At 36.6% G+C, this 11,190-nt stretch overlaps 1 pseudogene; it reads left to right on the forward strand.

The window, feature by feature from the left end:
* The first annotated feature begins 10,093 nt into the window (after positions 1-10,093).
* LOC113059479 (terminal nucleotidyltransferase 5A pseudogene) overlaps positions 10,094-11,190 on the forward strand; it is a 6,504-nt pseudogene continuing 5,407 nt past the window's right edge.

An 11,190-nucleotide genomic window follows, 5' to 3' on the forward strand; every position in this document is an offset into this window, starting at 1 on the left:
CAATGTGTTACTTGCCTTTTATTTTAATAAATGTAAATAATTGCTATTTCTAGAAAAAAATTCAATTCATTTATGCCATGTAAGTTGCTTCGGATAAAAGTTTCTGCTAAATGTGGAAAGGTACATGTCAGTGCATAAATGACAGACACATGGTTTAAACCTTAGTAAATCTATCTATGAATGGTTTACTTTCAGTCTAGAAGTATTTTAACTAAAAACATTTGCATGTTATCTTTTAACATCTCATTTGTGACATCAATGAGATGAACGTCTCCTAAAGAAAAAGTCCTTAATAATAACGTGTCTCTAATAAGCTTTTAGAGGATATCTGTGTTGTCTCAAACTGCAGTGAGAGTGCTTTTGTCTGCAATCATGTGGATGAAATTGACCAAATTATCTGAGCTAAACTTGTGTGATCATTGCAATATCATCACATATGTTTTTTTCCTTCTCTTTCTCTTAGATAATTTTAGTTCTGGATTCTTCATTGAAAAATAACAGAGAACTGCATTAAATCTGTTAAAGTATAAGAGCGCAAATCTCTCCTCAGAGGACACACACGACACAATACAAAAGTCAAAGAGAATTTTTAAAAGGTTATACCTAAAGCTCAGAAGAAAACGAAACCCGATTAAGAGGGAAGAAAGGCAAAAATGATAAACATCCTATCCCAGACTCCCTAAAACCAACAGGGGCATTAAATGGTGACGTTCTTTAGACTGGCCAGACGGTTGGCCCACTGTCAGACAGCTGCAGTTCTCTCTCTCTATCACTCTCTCCCTCCCTCCTTCTCCTTTTAGACCTGCTTGTTCAAAGCGACGCTGGCTCTTTATTTATGTGCAAATTTGCTCTTAGGCCCTACGAGGGTGGTGCGCATGCTGAATCTCTCTTTTTGGGGCTTTAGCAGATTATCCTCTCACTGTCTTTGGTCCCCGTCGCCCTAAGCCCGGCTGCCCTGACCTTTTGTCATTGAGACTTTTTTCTTCTCCTTGGTGTCTCTCTCACTCTCTCTCGCTCTGCCTCCCCCTCTTCCCAGATGCCATACAGCAACCCATCACCCCTCTCCATACTCCTCAAAGAACCATTATATCACTCACTCCCTGAACAAAGACCCCAGAGGGAGAGAAAGAGGGTGAGGGAGAGAGAACGAAAGAGAGGAGCCCAGCAGCTCAGCTCTCCTAATCGATAAGAGTGCACACGGAGCTTTGAAAGCTAATCAATACTTTCTTTTTTCTCCTCCTTTTTTTTTAAAACCATCCATTTTAGCTGCTGACTCTGACAAAATGTAGTGGTGACGCTGAATTAGGGAGAAGGGGAGGAGGGAGACCTCTTATCTTGAGAAATGGAAGTGAGAGGACAGAGATAGAAAAAGAAATAAATGTGAATACCTACATGTTTAGAATCCATTTTCAAAAGAATTCTGATAACATCCGTGATTTAATGATTCAGCCATGTCGGGCATGTTCCTGGATCAATATTCTTTGTATGTCCTGCAACCATAATGCATATACCTTATGGTTTATGTGAAGGAGGACGCAACAGGCTTAAGGTGGCATTTGGTACTGGACCATGACCTTTTTTCATATAAATGGTGTTGGTTGTTGGTCGATCCTAGATCCAGCCCACATTTTTACTGATTTGAGAGCAAAATAATATACACTATTGTTCAAAAGTTTGAGGTCTGTAAGATTTAATTAATAAATTCTAAACAAAATTATTAGTTTCTTTAAAATCTTACTGACCCCACATTTTCGAACAATAGTGTAACTGACTACAATTCTATTCATAAAAAAAACAATCACTTTGCATTATTGTTAAGTCTTTTGCGATTTTAATGTATTAACTAATTTGATTCAGTGTTTATTCCACCACAAGCTGCTTTTGAAGACATGGTTTGATTTATTGTTGTTGTTGTTATTCTTTATTTCATTATTATTTAAACGAAACAAGTAACAATCAAACTCCGCACACCTGATGGCAATACATAGGATAGACCAACCAGGTCAAAAACTATAAAGCAAAGAAAAAAAAAAAATCCCTCTCACTATATATGCAAAAAATATCAAAATATTTATTTATTGACAACGTTTTGGCTGCATGACCTTCATCAGGAACTTTTTAAAACATGACATCACAAAGTACATATTACAAATGAATAAAATGTATAATCCGTTCACACATGATATTTGTGATACATTTATTTCTTCATTTTGCATTTTAAACAAATTCCACTGTGTTGCCATGTGCCAAATGTTGTTTCAATTTTGCTGGCTTTAATGTTGTTACTTGTGATCTAGTTTTTTCTAGGCAAACCTGACAACTGTTCTGACCTCTGATTTGAGCTTTTCTTGTTTAAGCATTAGTAGGTTCAAGCGCAGGGTAAATGTTCTGGCCTAGAGGCTACAATCATCTTCGCTTTGGTGAAAAAGCATTGAATGGTTCCAGGTTGGGGTATTAGCACTTTCATCATATTTTATTTCCTATCCTTTTTTCTGGGCTTCTCCTAAATAGACAATTCAAGGCCCGACAATGAATAGCTAATGTCTTACACATTCCTGAAGTCGTGGCCTAATGGTTAGAGAGTCGGACTCCCAATCGAAAGGTTGTGAGTTTGAGTCCTGGGCCGGCAGGAATCGTGGGTGGGGGGAGTGCATGTACAGTTCTCTCTCCACCTTCAATACCACGACTTAGGTGCCCTTGAGCAAAGCATTGAACCCCCAACTGCTCCCCGGGCGCCGCAGCATAAATGGCTGCCCACTGCTCCGGGTGTGTGCTCACAGTGTGTGTGTGTGTGTTCACTGCTCTGTGTGTGTGCACTTCGGATGGGTTAAATGCAGAGCACAAATTCTGAGTATGGGTCACCATACTTGGTTGAATGTCACGTCACTTTCACTTTCCTTTGCTTAATTATTTGATGAAGTTAAATAAAATAACTTAAGTCGATGTGCTTCTGCAGCTACATTCGCACCTGAAGTGAGCACTAAAAAGTTTAGCATGCTAAACAAAGTGTCCTTTACCGTTTCACAGCAGCACATTCTCTTTCTCCCTCTCTCTATCTCTCTCTCTCTGACACACACACACAAGCAGGCAATGACCTGAATTTGCTGCTCGACTGCTGTGTAATACTCCAGCTGACAAGACCCCCCTTGTAGCTAAAGAGAGGACACTGTTCCCATCCCTCTCTCTTTCGCACTCTTTCTTTCTCATGCTTTTTTTCTTCTCTCTGTCTAATCTGTACAGTTCCCATCCTTCTGAAGCTACCTCCTAACAAAGTGTATGCCCACATATGTGTGGGCCAGCCAGTTTCTTGACGACCCGACTCACTCTTCACGCTTCTTTCTTTCTTTCTTACTTTCCTAGCGTGTCTGTGAACGGACTGTGAAGTTCTAGAACAAGCTTTCAAAGGAAAACAAGTGGCTTGTTTATTTGCACAGATGATTGTGTACTGGATGTGGTAATTAGCTTTTGCTTCCAGCTTCTCTTGTTAATTTGTTGAGCTTGCCACCTCCCAGTCTTTATTAGTTGTCTAACAAGGCTTTTTTCATGTAAATACAAGCCCATGGAACGCCAATTAACCTCCCAAATAGGTATAAACCACTGATCAGGCGACAGGATATTGACAAGGCCTTACTCGGCCCAGTTAGCGCCCAGGAAGGGGGACAGAAGAGAGTAAAGGGAGGGAGGCAAAAGGGGGGTTTAAAAAAGAAGGAATAAGCAAACAAATCCCACGGGTCTTTGTTTGTTGTGTCTATGGCAGGCCTATTGTTTTTCTCCCTATTAAACTCTGACCTTTAGGCACGAGAGTGAGAAAACTGAATTCTAAATGACAGCTGGAGGCAGAGGGATTTCAGAGGGACATGGGAAAGGTGTTAGTTTGGTCAAATATGAAGCGAAAGAAAGAGAAATTGGGGATTGGTGATCATGTAATGTGGTGTTGTATATATCAAGAGTCTTTCATGCTCTTATGTTCCTGTAATCTTGAGGTCTCAGACACTTTCATTCTTGTGTGTACTGTATGTCTGTCATGCAAATTTTTATTTATTTATTTTTTATTAGTGGTCAAACAATGTGGGTTTTCAACGTTCAGTGCTAATATCTGCAAGTCAGGCTTGAATATTATTTGAATATATATCTTTAAAACTGTGGGTTCCAGAAGAAAAAAGAAAAAGAAAAATGGTTCTGTTTTGATCTTTTTAACTTTTTTATATCTAATTTTTTTTTTTTCCATTTGCAAATTATGTTTTCAGTATCACAATTCAAATGTAAAGTTCTTCTGCTAAGGACACAGTAAAAATGATCAATGTTAAAAATGAACTTTTAAAAAGTTGACCTAAAAATAATTCTTATTCATTTTCACTTGTTTTTAATTAAATTGTACACAGTATTTATTCAAAATCAGTGTTGTTTTAGTATTGTTTATATATAATGTTACAGTATATTAAGATTTACAGTAAAGTAAACTTTTATTTTCATCTTTTCAGTTTTTATTATAATTTCTAAAAAGTAAAAAGTAATTGTGTTATGATTGTGTATTTGAATAGGATATTGCAATTTTAATATTTCTAATTAACTGCATTATTATTTTTTGTTTGTTTTAGTTAAACATATTTTAATTTTAAGTTTAAGCATCCATCTAATATTTATATTTCAGCTTTATGATCTATGCGTTAGTTTTAGTGAACAGTAACAACACTGCTTCAAACTAAACGTACGATATTTGAAAACAGAATATGTGCTCTTCAAAGTGTTTGCTGAACATGGCATCTCAATGGCCACATTCCATGTGATTTAATAAACTGACCAACATGTATTGGCCTGCTGCTGTTTTGGAGAAAAATGTGCCACAAATGTGATACAATCTGCAAACTTACCCATTACCTCTCTATTCAAATCCGTCTGTCTTGTGTCTGCCATCCTCAGTTCTCTGGCAACAAGCTGACGCACTGCACTGGAGCTGTTCTGGGATCAATAGCTTTACAGTTCTCAGCTGTCGTGAGATAGTTGGATCAGGATGTGTCCCTCTGTCAGATTTACCCATGCTTTAGTGCAAAGTATGACCCCAATGCTGAGAAAAAGGCAAGACTGAGAGCTTGAAAGTGGGATTTGGAGGGCCACATGAGCTGAGGGAAGGTGGGATACCTGCAGGCCAGAGGATCAGATACTGCTGTCAACTGCAGGAGAAACCCAGATCTGCTGTCTGTCAGACAAATGTAGAAGATAGGGAGAAGAGGGAGTGCGATGGAGCTTAGAAGGATCAGGTCTGGCTGTGTGGGCTGGATTGAGGGAAGCACAGTGACGTTTAAATGGAGAGTTCGAAGGAAGACAAGCAGTGACATGCAGCAATCAAAGTGGAAGAGACGCCGTGAGCTCTGAGATTTATCAATTTGCAGTGAGACAGGCAGATAAAGAGAGAAAGAGAGTGAACGCGGGCAAACTGACATTAAACTGCTTGGTCAGGCAGGGTGATTGGGACGTTTAAGAGCTTTCACGCAGGATGAAAGGATGTAAAGGCAGCAAAAATGAGAAAGCGGTGCGATTGAATGAATATACATGGGGAATATCCAGGCGATGAAAGGGATGGTTCATCCAAAAATCACTTCTCTGTCATTATTTACTCACCTTCTTGTCATTCCAGAGTCACACGCTGTTATTTATTCTGTGAAAGGAAAAGAAGGGAAGTGTGACGTAGACTGATCTGTGGAGAGGAGAAAACAGAATGGAGAAAGAGGTAAATAGAAGAGTTGCTGGGAGGTTTAAGGTGTCTGTACATGTTGGTGCCGCGATTGGCTAAGCGGGAGGAACAGGGTTAAATTAGGCAGAAAGAGGGATTGCGAGACCCTGTCAGGATGCTGACCACAGCTCCAGCTGGCTTGGAGAACAGACCTGGCATGGCCCACTGCCCCCCAGAACCTACTGTCAGCCCTTATGACCACACACACACACACACACACACACACACACACACACACACACACACACGCACGCACACACACACACACACACACACACACACACACACAGACTCACACTGCTAAGTAGATTGGCTGACTTAGACTGACTAACAATAACTTAAAATGACTTATTTTATGTTATTTTATAATGAAATAAAATATTTATTTTATTTATCAATCAATAAAAAATATTTCACTCATGATTTCATTGGCAGACTCTTTTTTTGTTCATTCTTAATATTAATTTAATATAAATTATTCAGCTCATGATTCCATTGGTAGACTTAAACTGACTTAAATTTAGATTTTAAATTTAATTCAGTTTTATTTTATAATTAAATGTGTTTTAATTTATTATGAATTATAATTATCTAAATGTTTAATATAAATAAATAATTCATATTTGTTATTTAATACCATTTATTTGACTTGTGATTTCACTGGCAAATTTAGTGATGTTATTTTATTTTATTATACTTTATTTTAAACTAATATTAACTTTTTGTCTTTTCTGACTGTATTTTTATTATTTTTATAATATTTTATTATTTTTATTATTTATTTATATATATATATATATATATATATATATATATATATATATATATATATATATATATATATATATATATATATATATATATATATATATATATATTTTTTTTTTTTTTTTTTTTTTTTTCTTTTTTGACAAAATTCCCGTTGGGGGTTTGAAGTTCCTCTAACTTTAGACATGTGTCAGCGTTTACTTTGGATTTAGCACAGATTAAAGTTCTGATCTGACTTGATGAAGTTCAGACTAAGGCTTTGTTAAATTAAGCGTCAATAAGAGGAGCTGCAGTGGGAGGGCAGGGCAATTTAACATTAGCATTTCATTTAGCATACCCTGTGACACTTCAGGGGTTACAAATCGCATAAATAAATTCTTAATTACTTTAAAAGAAATTCCTCAGGCATTAATCAAATTTTAATTAATGCTTATCGTTGTCTTTTAGTCATGCTTAATTGCATGTTTTTTCCCCTTATTTAAACTTCTTTTCTCTTCTTCTTTTTTTTTTTTTCTTTTGGAGACCAACATTGTGTTTCAAGACAACAAAGCAAGCTAATTTAGTAGGGCGCTTTTTTATTTTAATGTTAACCAACCATATTTATCAAGTTTGCACTAAACAAAAGACGATTTCCATAAAACAATGAATCAGTATGTCTTAAAGATGAATTCTCTGAATGAAAATGTGGGTGGTAAAATCTAAATACAATAGCGGAAGCCTTTCAAGAAGTTTAAAGTTTTTCACTTAGCTCACAAAGGTGGCCATGCTATCCTTCTAATGAAAACGGCACTGAAACTCAAACCATGTGTGAATACTCTGGCCTCGTGCTCGCACACTGAGCGTACAAGTGCAAATGCTGCTCAAAACTACAGGGCTCGGGGTCTCATCGATGTACTGAGTCTCTCAGGGCAATCGCTCTTGATGTGTACACTGTAGCGTTTAGCCCTGTAGCCCCGACTGCCAGGGTCCCGTTCCACACGTATGGGTCATAATTCAAGCTGATTGGCCGTGCTTTCCAGAGGGCATTATTCTGACCCATCCACTGCTGTAAATCACTGTGACTGGAGAGAGAAGTCGGGGGTGATGAGGCGTAGTTTAGTTTATTTTCTGTGGAGAGTATCCGCTAGATGATAAGGTTCTTGTTTTATGCAGTTATGTAACTCAGAAACATGTTTCTGTTTTTTTTCTCACACACAGTAAGTGAATTTGCGCCGGAGTTGGTTTGAAAGACAATTTTACAGCCTTTGTCCTCTTTGAAAAAAGAGGATTTGCTGTTGTTTGTGTATAGCTCTGTTGTCTCTCTCGCTGCCAGTCTGTGCCCTGCGGGCAGGGAATGGGGTGGCCAGCAAGCTCCTGACCGTCTGTGGTTGTAGTGTAATTTCAGACACTCTTCTGGATTCTAAGTTTGCAGCTGAGTAAATTATTTGGACAGATGTTTGGAATGTCATGATTTTACTATGTGTTTCAAAGCACTCCTGGTTGGATGAACTGCTTTTTTATGTATAATCATTTGTCAAATTTTTCTAAATTAGTTATACTGTTCCAGCTTACATGCTTTTTTCATTATATAGGGATCATAATGCACATCTAAATATATAAAAAGAAGCAGTGGGATTGAATTTAGAAGTGTCATTGATTGTGACAGTTAAATCAAGACTTTCAAAAACCTAGTCACCTGCCAACAGTGTAATTCTGCTGTTTAATTTTGGCGAAGTTCAAATGGAATCGCATATATGCTTGCAAGAATTAATAATTTTATCCAGTAAGGACAAATTAAACTGGTTAAAAGTGACAGGAAAGAAATGTATAATGTTACAAAAGATTTCAGATACTTCAAATAAATGCTGTACAGCTGAACTTTCTAGGGTCACTGAAGACTGGCTGAAGATTTAGGCTTGCCATCACACAAATAATTTACATTTTATAATATATTAAAATAGAAAAGCTAAACTGTAATAATGATATTACACAATATTGCTGTTTTTTCTGTTATTTAATTATTGCAGGCTTGGTAAGCAAAAGCGACTAAATAATAGTATACAATACATTATCAATAAGAAAATAAATCATATTTTACATTTACATACTATTTTATTTACTATTTAATCATTTTAATTCAAATAAATAAACAGTTTTGTATTAAATTAAAATTTCAATTTATTAAAGATATGTTTCTTTCTTCTGTCAGCTGATTTCAAATCAATTGTAAGTTGAGTCACTTATACAAGGTTCTATGACCATTAAGATGCCGTCTATGGCAGGTCACTAGATTAGACTAGTCTTCGTGAAAATAAAGTTAAAGGCCTCTGTAATGATGCATGAACTCACAGAAAGACTTCTCTTGAGATACAATCAGTGCAAAGTCTTTCTCTATACTGCAGCTCTCTGCACGCTAATAATAAGGGACCCATTCCCAGGCTTAACTGAAGAAATTACCCAGTTCTCAAATGAGCAATAATCTACACACCTCTCTTTTGGGGTTGTTGAAGAGGAAAGACAGGAGAGTGTCTCAAAAAGAAAGTGAGAGTGAGAGCAAGTGAGAACAGTAGCGTAAGAGAGCCAGCTAGCAAGAGTGTGAGAAAGAGACGGAGCTCACCAGCCAGCGATTATCCTCTAATTAACACTGATGTCTTCCCCATGGACAACGTCCCATTCCATCAGTACGCTGGCACGTCTTAATGTTAGGCGCTAACTGCCTCCTTCACATATGTCAGTCCTCGTTAAGGGACTCCGCTATGCGATAATGCCCTCTCACTTAATGGCTTGTAAAAGATGGTTAACACTTAGAATTTGGCGTCTGTTTCGTGTCTGTGCGAGATGACACGCGAGCTATGACGGAGGACACCACGGGGGGATATAACTGAATGAGGATAGACCAGAGGTTGCACCGCTGGAAATCACACAGTCTTTTGCCACAGGAAACAGATACTTCCACCTCAACTGTCAGCCTGATCAATCTACTTTGTTGCTGTTCGCAAGTCACAGATACAAAGAAATTTGAAATACTTTGACATGCAATATCTACCCACAATATCTTCTTGCACTGTACATTCCACATAAGAAGAAAGTCAAATATCTGTATGAGGGTGAGTAATTATGACAGAATTTTCAATGTTGGGTGGACTATCCCTTTAAGTGTTTGAATAAGTTGTTTTGAACAGTTTTAATTAACCACTTCCGAAAAACAAAACAAATTACGTGATTCTTGAACATAGTTATGTCACTGTGTAATCTCTGACAACTCAACGTGGCAAGTTAATTTTTAAGTGTAGACACAAGTTTTTCGTTTGGTTCTGGCTTTTTATTAATATGACTGTTTGTATGTCAGGTTGTAGCCAGTTTTCAGATCATAAATATTTATTGTGAAAAATATATCTAAATATAATTTGCATTTACATTCAATAGTGCTAAAGTGTAATTACTTATCATAATTTAGAGAAATTTTATAAAAATTGTTTTTTATTATTGGCCATTCACAAAGAGCTTTAAGCTTTGTTACTTGTGATAAGAAACAAAGTATCATTTTTCGAATTCTTTCCATTGTATCAAGAAATACAATCAATAAATGACGTTTTTGACACTTTTTAATGTGGCATGAAGCAGCTTCAGTTCAAGCAGCAGCGCAGAGTGCGAATCTCTCTTCCACTGTAATATAAGAAATGTAAGTTATAGCACAAAATAAACATGAATGAACATCAAACGGTATGTTGAAAGATACAGTACAACTTACTGCCATGTATCACATCTCATGTAATCACTCATTCAGCATTTCAGACACAAATAAAACACATTGTGAACAATGTCACTTAACGTTGCATTTACCTCAGCAAAGTTATCCAATGTTCACAGTTCGTTAGTTAGCTACAAAAAACACTAAAGAGGAGCTAATTTACTAAATTAGCCTATATATGGATATTATAAAAAAAAATCTGGCATGAAGACAGTTGTTGAAAACTTCATGTGCAACTGAGCTGTATACAGACAATTCAGTTCTCCTAAGGTTTTTTCCCCCTCCATTTCTTTCACTGATTTGTTTTTTTTCCACTGGGGCCTTTGGCTTGCTTTGTTGACTTGACTGCACAGACAATATTTGAATAGAACTAAACTGAGCTGGACAATGACATCACTGAATCAACAATGAACTGACTTTAACTGATAAACTGACTGCTTTCTATTGTTCTCTTGAATTATCAGCACACATTTTCCCTGTTTAACATTGAAAAGGTGCTTTTACACAACATGTATTGTATAACACACTATATAAATAAAGGTGACTTGACTTGACTTCATTCATCGTTCCTGGCTCATTATGAATCGGACATGCCCTAATGGTTGAATGGGTTGTGACTATGGTTTGTCTGATTCTTTGTCTCAAAAATGCATATTTTGACAATTTGACACACTGTATTGTATCAACAAATGCTAAACAATTTAGCATTACTGAGGAGTATTTTTAATACTTTTTACATTGAAAAAGCTGTTGTTGCTTTGTTTTGTTTTTTATACTTTCCTCAACACACAATTTGCATTGTTTTTGTAATGCTCTTATTTAGGTACAGATTAATCTGATCCTTGGTCAACATTTAATCTTGTAGCCTGACTCCTTTAGTCTCAGCTTGTAATTGACATTTGAGGCCTTTCATCTCATCTTAGATATTTTGTTAAGAAATCGCTTAAGGTTAGTGTATGTA

This window comes from Carassius auratus, chromosome 41 (assembly GCF_003368295.1).
Source record: "Carassius auratus strain Wakin chromosome 41, ASM336829v1, whole genome shotgun sequence".
In the NCBI taxonomy this organism is placed as follows: domain Eukaryota; kingdom Metazoa; phylum Chordata; class Actinopteri; order Cypriniformes; family Cyprinidae; genus Carassius; species Carassius auratus.